The following is a 9,667-nucleotide window of genomic DNA, read 5'->3' as shown; positions in this document are numbered from 1 at the left end:
CACTTGGGAATCCAAGAGGCAGAGGCCCAGACTAAAGAGATGGCCTCCATGGTTAGCAGGTTCACGTCCAGGATCCTGTTTGCACACGAACCAGGCAGGAGAGAAAGGCAGAGGTTTCCTCTGCAACCACAAGATCGGGTTCCCTGTATCGGTCCGCTTTCCGTTACTGTGACACATACCCCCAAGGCAACCAACTTAAAAAGAAAAAAGGTTAAAAAAAAAAAAAAAAAAAGAAAAACGGTTGACTTTGGCTCATGGTTTTGGAGGTTTCAGTTTGTGACTGAGGGACCCGTTTGCTTGGGACCTGGGTTGAAAAAGGTCTCACCACCTCCCTTTGGGGCACATTCCAGAGACAAACTACAGAATTGTCTCTTTGCTTGGTGTCTCTGTTGGAGGAAACGGAAGTCACTCAAGTTTTTTTTTTTTTTTTTTTTTTGGTACCAGGGATGGAACCCAGGGGCGCTTCACCCCTGAGCCCCGTCCCCAGCCCTTTTTCTATTTTATTTAGAGACAGGGTCTCGCTGAGTTGCTCCACCCGCCCTGCTCATCTGGCTCACCCTGGACTTATCTCTGCCAGCCAGCAGGCTGGGGTTGTAGGAAATAAAAATTTAAAAAAAAAATTTTAAAACCCTTCAATTTCCAAATAAGTGGAAATTCTTTTTCTAGGTGTAGGGCTTGCTTCAGGTAGGGCTGGATCCAGGCGTTCAAATAGCGCCATCGCAGCCAGCCTTTCCCATCTCTAAGGCTATTTTCTTCTCCCTTAGATCCATTCTCAGTAAATCTCTTCTGATAATGTGATAAGCGGCCTCCATTTGTCCAGGACCCTTGTTCTCCCAGTTCAAATCTTTATAAGGGCATGAGCAGCTCATGTACTGGTAAAAGCCCTGGCTGGGCCCACTGGATTAGCACCAGTCACTATGAGGGATGGGACACTGGATTTGAAGGAGGCAGGGCACGACTCCTGAGTGAAGACTAATGGCCTGGGGCTTAGGAGGTGCTCAATAAATGCTTGAATGTAATGAATGAACGGATGAATAATAACTAAATTAACCAGCCTCTCAGCCTCAGTGGCTAAGAGGAGACAGAACATCAAAGTCTATATTGAAGGATCCTCGTCCTTGGGTCTGGTATCAGAGGGAGGGAGCCACGTTAGGGTTTCAGAAGCCCAAAGCCATGTATTAGTCAGTTTTGGGGACTGTAACAAAATGCCTGATGCAAGATGCTTATGAAGAAAAAAGGTTAATTTAGCTCACAGTTCTGGGGGTTCCAGGTCCAAAGGATAGAGTCTGGGCTTTGTGGCAATGGCCCCCTTTGGCTGTGTCACCTCATGGCACATAGCAACAGAGAGACCGTGTGGGGGGAGCAAGAAGTTAGCATTTCAAGCCAGGAAGCAGAGAGGGCTGGGTGGGGACATGCTTGTTCCTTTTATGGGGGGAGGGTGGTACCAGGGATTGAAACCAGGGGCGCTTAACCCCTGAGCCCCGTCCCCAGCCCTATTTTGTATTTTATTTAGAGACAGGGTTTCGCTGAGTGGCTCAGGGCCTTACTAAGTGGCTGAGGCTGGCCTCCACCTTGCGATCCTCCTGCCTCAGCCTCCGGAGCCTTGACTTACCCAACTCTTGTTTGGGATTTCTGTTCTGAACATTAGCTAACCTAAGGAGGAGGCACCTCCTGGGGCAGATTCCCAAGGGACAAAGTGCAGATGACGTCATAAGGCAGCCCCTTCTCCAGCACCCAAAGCACCTGCTGCAGGTGAACGGGCCAGGCTCCCAGCAAGACCCGGATCCTGGATTTCCCTCCTAGTGGACGGGCCAGGTTGCAAGTAAGACCCGGATCCTGGATTTCCCGGATTTCTTGGATTTGCCTCCCAGTGGACGGGCCAGGCTCCCAGTAGGACCCGGATCCTGGATTTCCCTCCCAGTGGACGGGGCCAGGTTGCAAGTAAGATACGGACCCTGGATTCGCCTCCAGGTGGACGGGGCCCAGGATCCAAGTAAGACCCAGATCCTGGATTCGCCTCCCAGTTGATGGGGCCAGATTCCAAGTAAGACCCGGATCCCGGATTTCCCTCCGGGTGGACCTGGATGGGGCCAGGCTCTCAGTAAGACCCGGATCCTGGATCCCCCTCCCGTCCTGGGCCAGCCCACCTGTCCTTGGTCCTGGACACCTGACTGTGACTTGCTCCTGGAGGTGAGACTCTGACTTGGATTTTTTTTTTTTTTGCAACTTATTTGGGTCCAACAGGATCATTTGATTGCATGCGACAGAGACCCACAAGAGAAATGGGCCCTGCCCCCAGGCTCTGGCATGTGCCAGGAAGGGCCCAGGATTCCCCAGGTCTGAGTGCAGGGGAAGCCAGTGGCCGGTCAGCCGGGCCCTTCACCAGCCTGTCCTTCCAGAAACTCCCAGCCCCTTCCTGCCTGGCTTCCTGCCCAAGCCCTTCCTGGAAACCGGGTCTGCCCAGCCCCCAGTCCAGGGGCCAGTGTTTCCATGGTGACGCGCACAGCCCTCGCCCAGGCCCCGCCCCGCCCTTTCACTCAGGGCCACAAAAAATCTGGAAAACAACGGATGGGGGAGGGGAGCCCCCCCCACAAGGCCCTGGCCCCGCCCCCAGGGGACAGACCCTTTTGAAAGACAAAGCAAGAGCCCAGAGGAGCCTGTCGCTCAGGGATACAGCCTCCACCTCCAGTTCAGCAAAAAAAAAAAAAAAAAAAAAAAGAAAAAATAATTGAATTTCTTTTATTTTTCTTTCCATTTTTTAAATTTGTTCTATTTAGACATACCTGGATTTCTATGGGAATGTTCTTTTAAGAAGAAATTGAAACTTTGTTATTGTGTTAAAAAAAAAGGGGCTCTGGAGGCCGAGGCAGGAGGATCGCAAGTTGGAGGCCAGCCTCTGCAATGGCGAGGCCCTAAGCAACTCATGGAGACCCTGTCTCTAAATAGATCCACATAATTGGGTGACCTCCACCTAAAGTCTGTTGGCTCCCTTATGCTTATGTCTCCCCAAGAGAAAGCGGGGTGTCCTTGGAGGGGTAGACCAGAAAGCCCACTGTGAGTATCCAGGAAGGGGGGAGGGGTGACCCTGACTACTGGGGACTTGCCCTCTGGTGACTGGGACGTGTGATGGGGCTTCTCAGATGAGAAGAGGCTTTGGGTAGGTCGCTCAGGTGATGGGTGGGGGTAATCATATAGGATTCTGTTTCCAGTGTGGCGAAAACCAACGAGACTCTGACTCGGTTTTGACAACCTCTTTGGGTCCAACAGGATCATTTGATGACACGTGACAGAGACCCACCTGAGAAACGATTGGTTGATGTCATTGAAATTGTGGCCAGCTTCAGGAATGGCTGGCTCCAGGAGCTCAAAGAACATCCTAAGGCATTCCCTGAAAGAGAGAATGTTCTGCTGGGTGCGGTGGCTCACGCCTGTCATCCCAGCAGCTTGGGAGGCTGAGGCAGGAGGATTAGGCAAGGTGGAGGCCAGCCTCGGCAAAAGTGAGCCCCCATCCCCAGCCCTATTTTGAATTTTATTTAGAGACAGGGTCTCCCTGAGTTGCTTAGGACCTTGCAAATATTGCTGAGGCTGGCCTCCAATTGCTATCCTCCTGCCTCAGCCTCCCGAGCTGCCGGGAAGACAAGCATGCACCATTTCCCCCAGCAAGCTCTGTCTTTTTAATTCAGGAATCACAGGACCCTATTCAGGTCTACCTCCCAGTACTACAGCCTGGGAAATTTCCTCAGGAACAGACACAACACAATATTCCAATTTCATGTGTTTCCCTGTCTCACAGATCATAATGTCTATTGTCCAAAGTTTGAAAACCATAGTTTGATGTGTGTTGCCTGGTTTCTTTTTAGTTGTTGAAGGTGGGAATTATGTTGTGTTATATCTTTGGGTTTGGGCTGGGGATGTGGTTCAAGTGATAGCATGCTCACCTGGCATGCGTGCGGCCCAGGTTTGATCCTCAGCACCACATACAAACAAAGATGTTGTGTCATTTGCAAAAGAACATACCGGATCCCTACCTCACACCAGGATCCCTACCCCACACCATGATCCCTACCTCACACCATGATCCATGCCTCACACCATGATCCCTACCTCACACCATGATCCCTTCCCCACACCATGATCCCTGCCCCACACCATGATCCCTGCCTCACACCATGATCCCTGCCCCACACCATGATCCCTGCCTCACACCATGATCCCTGCCTCACACCATGATCCCTTCCCCACACCATGATCCCTGCCCCACACCATGATCCCTGCCTCACACCATGATCCCTACCTCACACCATGATCCCTTCCCCACACCATGATCCCTGCCCCACACCATGATCCCTGCCCCACACCATGATCCCTGCCTCACACCATGATCCCTGCCCCACACCATGATCCCTGCCTCACACCATGATCCCTGATTCACACCATGATCCCTGCCTCACACCATGATCCCTACCTCATACCATGTACACCAAAGATCCCAAACTGGATCAAAGGCCTAAATATAAGACTTAACATTATAAAAACTCTTACAAAACATTGGCATCAATCTCTCTGACACAAGATGGGCAAGGATTCTTAACACCAAAATCATCAGCCAACAAAGGGAAAAAATAAAAAGTGTTTGGTTGCGTTAAAATTGGTCTTCGTTAAAATAAGAAAATTCTGAGGTTTCAAAGATGCTACTAATAAGGTGAAAAGCCAACCCACAGAAGGAGAAACTATTTGAAAAACAACCTTCTGATAAGAACCTAGTTTGCATAATATAGAAAGAGCGATGGTAACTCAACAATGACCAGAAAACTTAATTTCTTGAAATGATCCAGGGACTTACATGGGCATTTCTCAAAATAAATAAATAAATAAATAAATCATTAGTCACCAGGGAAATGCACATCAGAGCTTGGATGGGGGTACTGGGGCTGGGGCTCAGTGGTCGAGCACTTGCCTGGTAAGCGTGAGGCCCTGGGTTCGAAACTCAGCACCACATAAAAATAAAATAAAAATGTTGTGTCCACTGAAAGCTAAAAAATAATATTAAAAAAAAAATTGGAACCCTCACATACCGTTGGGACTGGGCCTTGGTGCCGCCATCTTGGAAACATGACACATCTTCTTAAAAAGTCAAACATAAAACTACCCTGTATCCCCTCTCTCACTCCAAGAGAATTAGGAACACTTTTGCACAATACATACACTATTCCAGAAAGTGTTATTTATTCTAGTCAAGGAGCACAAACAACCCAATTATCCAACAACTGATAGAGGAATAGACAAATGGGTATATTTTGGGTGTGTGAAAGTGATTCTGAAACCATCTTTCTTAGTCTGTTTTGTGATTCTAAATCAAAACACCCGAGGTAAGGTAATTGATAAAGAAAAAAAGGTTTTGGCTCAGGGTTCTATCTGGTGGCCCCACAGCATGATGAACTGGGTGTCCCTTGAATAAAGGTGGAGGCTCTGCCTTCTAAGGCCACCGTACATCATACTATTTGTTGAAAAAAAAATAAAATAAATGAGACAGGTGCGGTGGCCCACGCCTGTCATTTCAGTGGCTGGGGAGGCTGAGGCAGGAGGATCTCAAGTTGGAGGCCAGCCTCAGCCACTTAGGTCTTAAGCCACTCAGGGAGACCCTGTCTCTAAATAAAATACAAAATAGGGCTGGGGATGGGGCCCCGTGGTCGAGAGCCCCCGAGTGCAGTTCCTGGTACCAAAATAATAATAATAATAATAATAATAATAATAATAATAAAAAATTTAAAAATAAATGAATGAGGGAAGGTGTTATAAATTAGCCAGGACTCCTGATTGCATGTGACAGATTTGCAACTCAAATGCTTTTACAAAGATAAGGTGGTCAGCCACTGGACAGAGACAATTTAATAAAAATCAGTCTCTCTCTTCACCCTCTCTGTTCTCCTCTACTTGGGCTTCTTAGGAGGTTTCCCAGAGTCCCCTCCTCTCACATGCACCCTCAGGCACTCCTCCTAGCCAGCTGAGCCCTCTGGTGGGAAAAAGACTTCATATTTTCCCACGAGTTCCAGCCAAAGTCCCAGAATCGACTCTGATTGGTTGGGAGCAGGTCATGTGATCACCCAGGAGCCAATCGCTGAGGCCCAAGGCGGCTCTCGCTGCCTTACATTGGAGCACGTTGGAGCTCCCTCTCTGGATTCCGGGGAGAGAAGATTTTCATGAAAATGGAGATAAAGAGAGGGGAGTTTCCAGGTCACGTTTGAAGAAAAGGCACAGAGTGTGCGACCAGGAGGTGGCACAAGGAAAAAAAAAATCCTCTCTCAGGGGGGCATAAAGTCCATTTAAGAAGAATTCAGGATGTGGTATTGACAGGCCTGGGTGGAGTAAGCAGAGACCACTTCCTGGCTGGGGAATCTTGCTTGAGTCATAACTTCACCTCGCCTTGGTCTCCCCACGGATAAAATGGGAATTGAGGGCCGCATTCCTGGACTTGGGAGGCTGAGAAAGGAGGATTGCAGGTTGGAGGCCAGCCTCAGTGATTTGACTATAAGCAAGACTATAAGCAAACCTAATGAGACCCTGTCTCAAATTTTTAAAAAATTGAAAAAGGCTCAGGGGTTAAGCACCTTGACTCAAGCAAGATTTTTTTTTTTCTTTTTTGTCTCAATTTGTCCGTTCAGCCTCATTCTAATACCATTAACCACCCCCTCTCTGCCTCTGGTCCAAGAAAACTTACGGTGGGGTATTTGTTATGACTGTTTTTTAAAATGTCATTTGTTGTCATGGGGCTGGGGTTTGAACCCAGGGCCTTTGGCATGCTAGGGAAGCACTCTGTCACCCAGTTATCCTCCCAGCTCCTTGTGGTGGTGTTAAAAAAAACATGGGTTACAAATTCTCTAACATTTTCTCCCGTTGGGTTCTCCCCTTGAGTCTAGGCAGGTATAAAGTGGTGGAAATTATTCCATGTAACAGTCCAGGTTGGGTCATAAAAGGTCTGCAGCTTCGAATGCATCCTGACTGTTGCATATATCATTCACTCAGTTCCTTTTCATGCTGTGTAGTATTCCACTGTATGGATATACCGCAGTGTGTTTATCCACTCGCCAACGAACAGTCATTTGTCTTCAGTTTGGGGCTCTTATGAATAAACCTTCTGTGACTTGTTCTTCCGTTAGTGGACACGCATTTTCATTTGTGTTGGGTAAATTCACCATTTTATTTATCCTTCTCTCTATCTTCCCATCTCTGACCTGTGGATGTGATGTCCAGAGCTCCAGCTGCCATCTTGGGCCATGAGGTGAAGGTCTCACAGGGGAACATCAGAGAATTGACTACCCCATGGCCAAGGGAGACTGCTGGTAGGGTAGAAAAAAGACCCATTTTTTTTCCCTCTGAGATGGTCCTGGAATTTCAGGAGCCAGCTTATCACCAGGAATGTACCAGGGATGGCAGAGAAATCATGAGCGGTCCCCAGAAGCTTTGTGACATTTAAAAGCCACTCACTTTCCCAAATGGGGAAACCATCTCCCCATTTCTGTTACGTGAGAAAATTAATGCTTCACTAAGCCACAGAGTCACCTGTCCCTGGGGATGGACAGAAACCAACGGAGTCATTCATTCCTCCTTCCAAAAGCATCTTCACGTGTCACCACTGAAAATAAAGTAAAAAAATTAAGAGGGGCTGGGGCTGGGGCTCGGTGGTTAAGGTTGCTTAGGGTCTTGCCAAATTGTTGAGGCTGGCCTCGAACTTGTGATCCTCCTGCCTCAGCCTCCCAAGCCACTGGGATGACAGGCGTGGGCCACCCCTCCCGGCTAGAACCACATCTCTTAGGAATGCAGATGCAGGAAGCATCCTAAGCAAAATAGTACCAAGTCGAATCCCACCACGTATGAAAATAATTATGCACCACGATGAAGGGTGATTCATACCAGGAATGCAAGGTTGGTTTGATTTTGGAAAAGTAAGTCAATGTGGTCCGTCGTATGAATAGAAGGAAAGACAAAATACATGTGATTAGACTGAGGGTGTATTTCGGTGCCTTGCCATCCCAGTGGCTTGGGAGGCTGAGGCAGGAGGATCGCAAGGTGGAGGCCAGCCTCAGCAACTTTGGGAGGCCCCCTGAGCAACTCCACGAGATCCTGTCTCTAAATAAAATAGAAAAAGGGCTGGGGACGGGGCTCCGTGGGTCAGCACCTCTGGGTTCAAGAGAAGAAAAGATTCCAAAATGGGGCTGAGGGTGTAGCTCAGTGTCCGGGAAGTCACCTCGCATGCCTGTGCGAGGCCCCGGGTTCCATCCCAATCTTCTCTGGGAGCAAATTTAGATCCTTACCGAAGAAAGAGAACAACACAGAGAATCCGTATTATCCGGGCACTTTGGCCGACGATGTCCAGCACTGGATCAGAAATTACTAGGCAGGGCTGGGGATGTGGCTGAAGCGGTAGCGCGCTCGCCTGGCATGCGTGCGGCCCAGGTTCGATCCGCAGCACCACATACCAACAAAGATGTTGTGTCCGCCAAGAACTAAAAAATAAATATTAAAAAATTCTCTCTCTCTCTCTCTCTCTCTAACAAAAAAAAAGAAAAAAGAAAAAAAAAAGAAATTACCAGGCAAACAAGAAGACACAAAAATGACTGAAAACCCAAGATAAAGAACAGCAACCTCAGACTGCGTGGTCCTTCCTGTTTCGACCTCAACATCGCCTCCTTACAAAGTCCTTCTCCACCCCCTGCGCACTTATTAAACTCCTGGGGAAACGGACTCCTGGTCCTGCCCTTGGCATCCTCTAATCTGTGGGCAAATTATCGAGCTGCGTTGAGTAGAGACGGTCTGCACAAACTGGAATTTAACTTGATACGGAAACGGAGCCGCAACTCACTTATCCCAGGAGAGATGATCGACGTCTATAGGTCAGCCTTTGGTTTCGGGGGGACTGGCTTATTTCACTCAGCACGATTGTCTCTGGCTCCGTCCATTTACCAGCAAATGCCATCGTTTCTTCCTTGTTTATGGCTGAGTAATATTCCATCGCCTCACCTACATTTTAAAGTAAAATTTTAAGCTGTAGAAAAATGCACAGATTTTTTTTAAAAGTTGGGGATGGAGGCTGGGGTCTCATGCAGGCCAGGCAAGTGCTCTACCACTGAGCCACATCCTCCCCCCCAGCCCACAAATGGGATCCTGATGACTTTTCCCAGCCTGAACACTCCTGGGTAACCAGCATCCCAGTTATAGGGAATCAGAACACTCCCAGCACCCCAGAAAGTGCCCTGGGTTCCATCCTCAGCGCTGCATTAAAAAATGTGATAAAAATAAAGATATTGGGTTCACCTAAACTAAAAAAAAAAAAAAGAGAGAGAGAGAGAGAATAATACTCAGGGCTTCTTCATTTATAATAGCAAAATACAGAAACCAACCCAAATATCCATCCATAAGGGACTGAGAACATTTATCAAGGTCTCTGCTACCGTAAAAATCCATGCCGCTGTGAAAAGGAAAAAAAAAATGTGATTTTACTGTGTGCAAAGACATCCAAGATGTGGCAGTAAAATGGAAAATCGAGTTTTATTTTATTTATGTAACATATTTCTTTTGGGTACAGGATTGAACCCAGGGGTGCTAACCTCTGAGCCCCGTCCCCAGCCCCTTTTTCGATTTTATTGAGAGACAGGGCCTCGCTGAGTGG

This window comes from Ictidomys tridecemlineatus, unplaced genomic scaffold, assembly GCF_052094955.1.
Source record: "Ictidomys tridecemlineatus isolate mIctTri1 unplaced genomic scaffold, mIctTri1.hap1 Scaffold_1645, whole genome shotgun sequence".
Taxonomy (NCBI): domain Eukaryota; kingdom Metazoa; phylum Chordata; class Mammalia; order Rodentia; family Sciuridae; genus Ictidomys; species Ictidomys tridecemlineatus.
The sequence above is the reverse complement of the archived record's forward strand: the minus strand, read 5'-3'. Positions refer to the sequence as shown.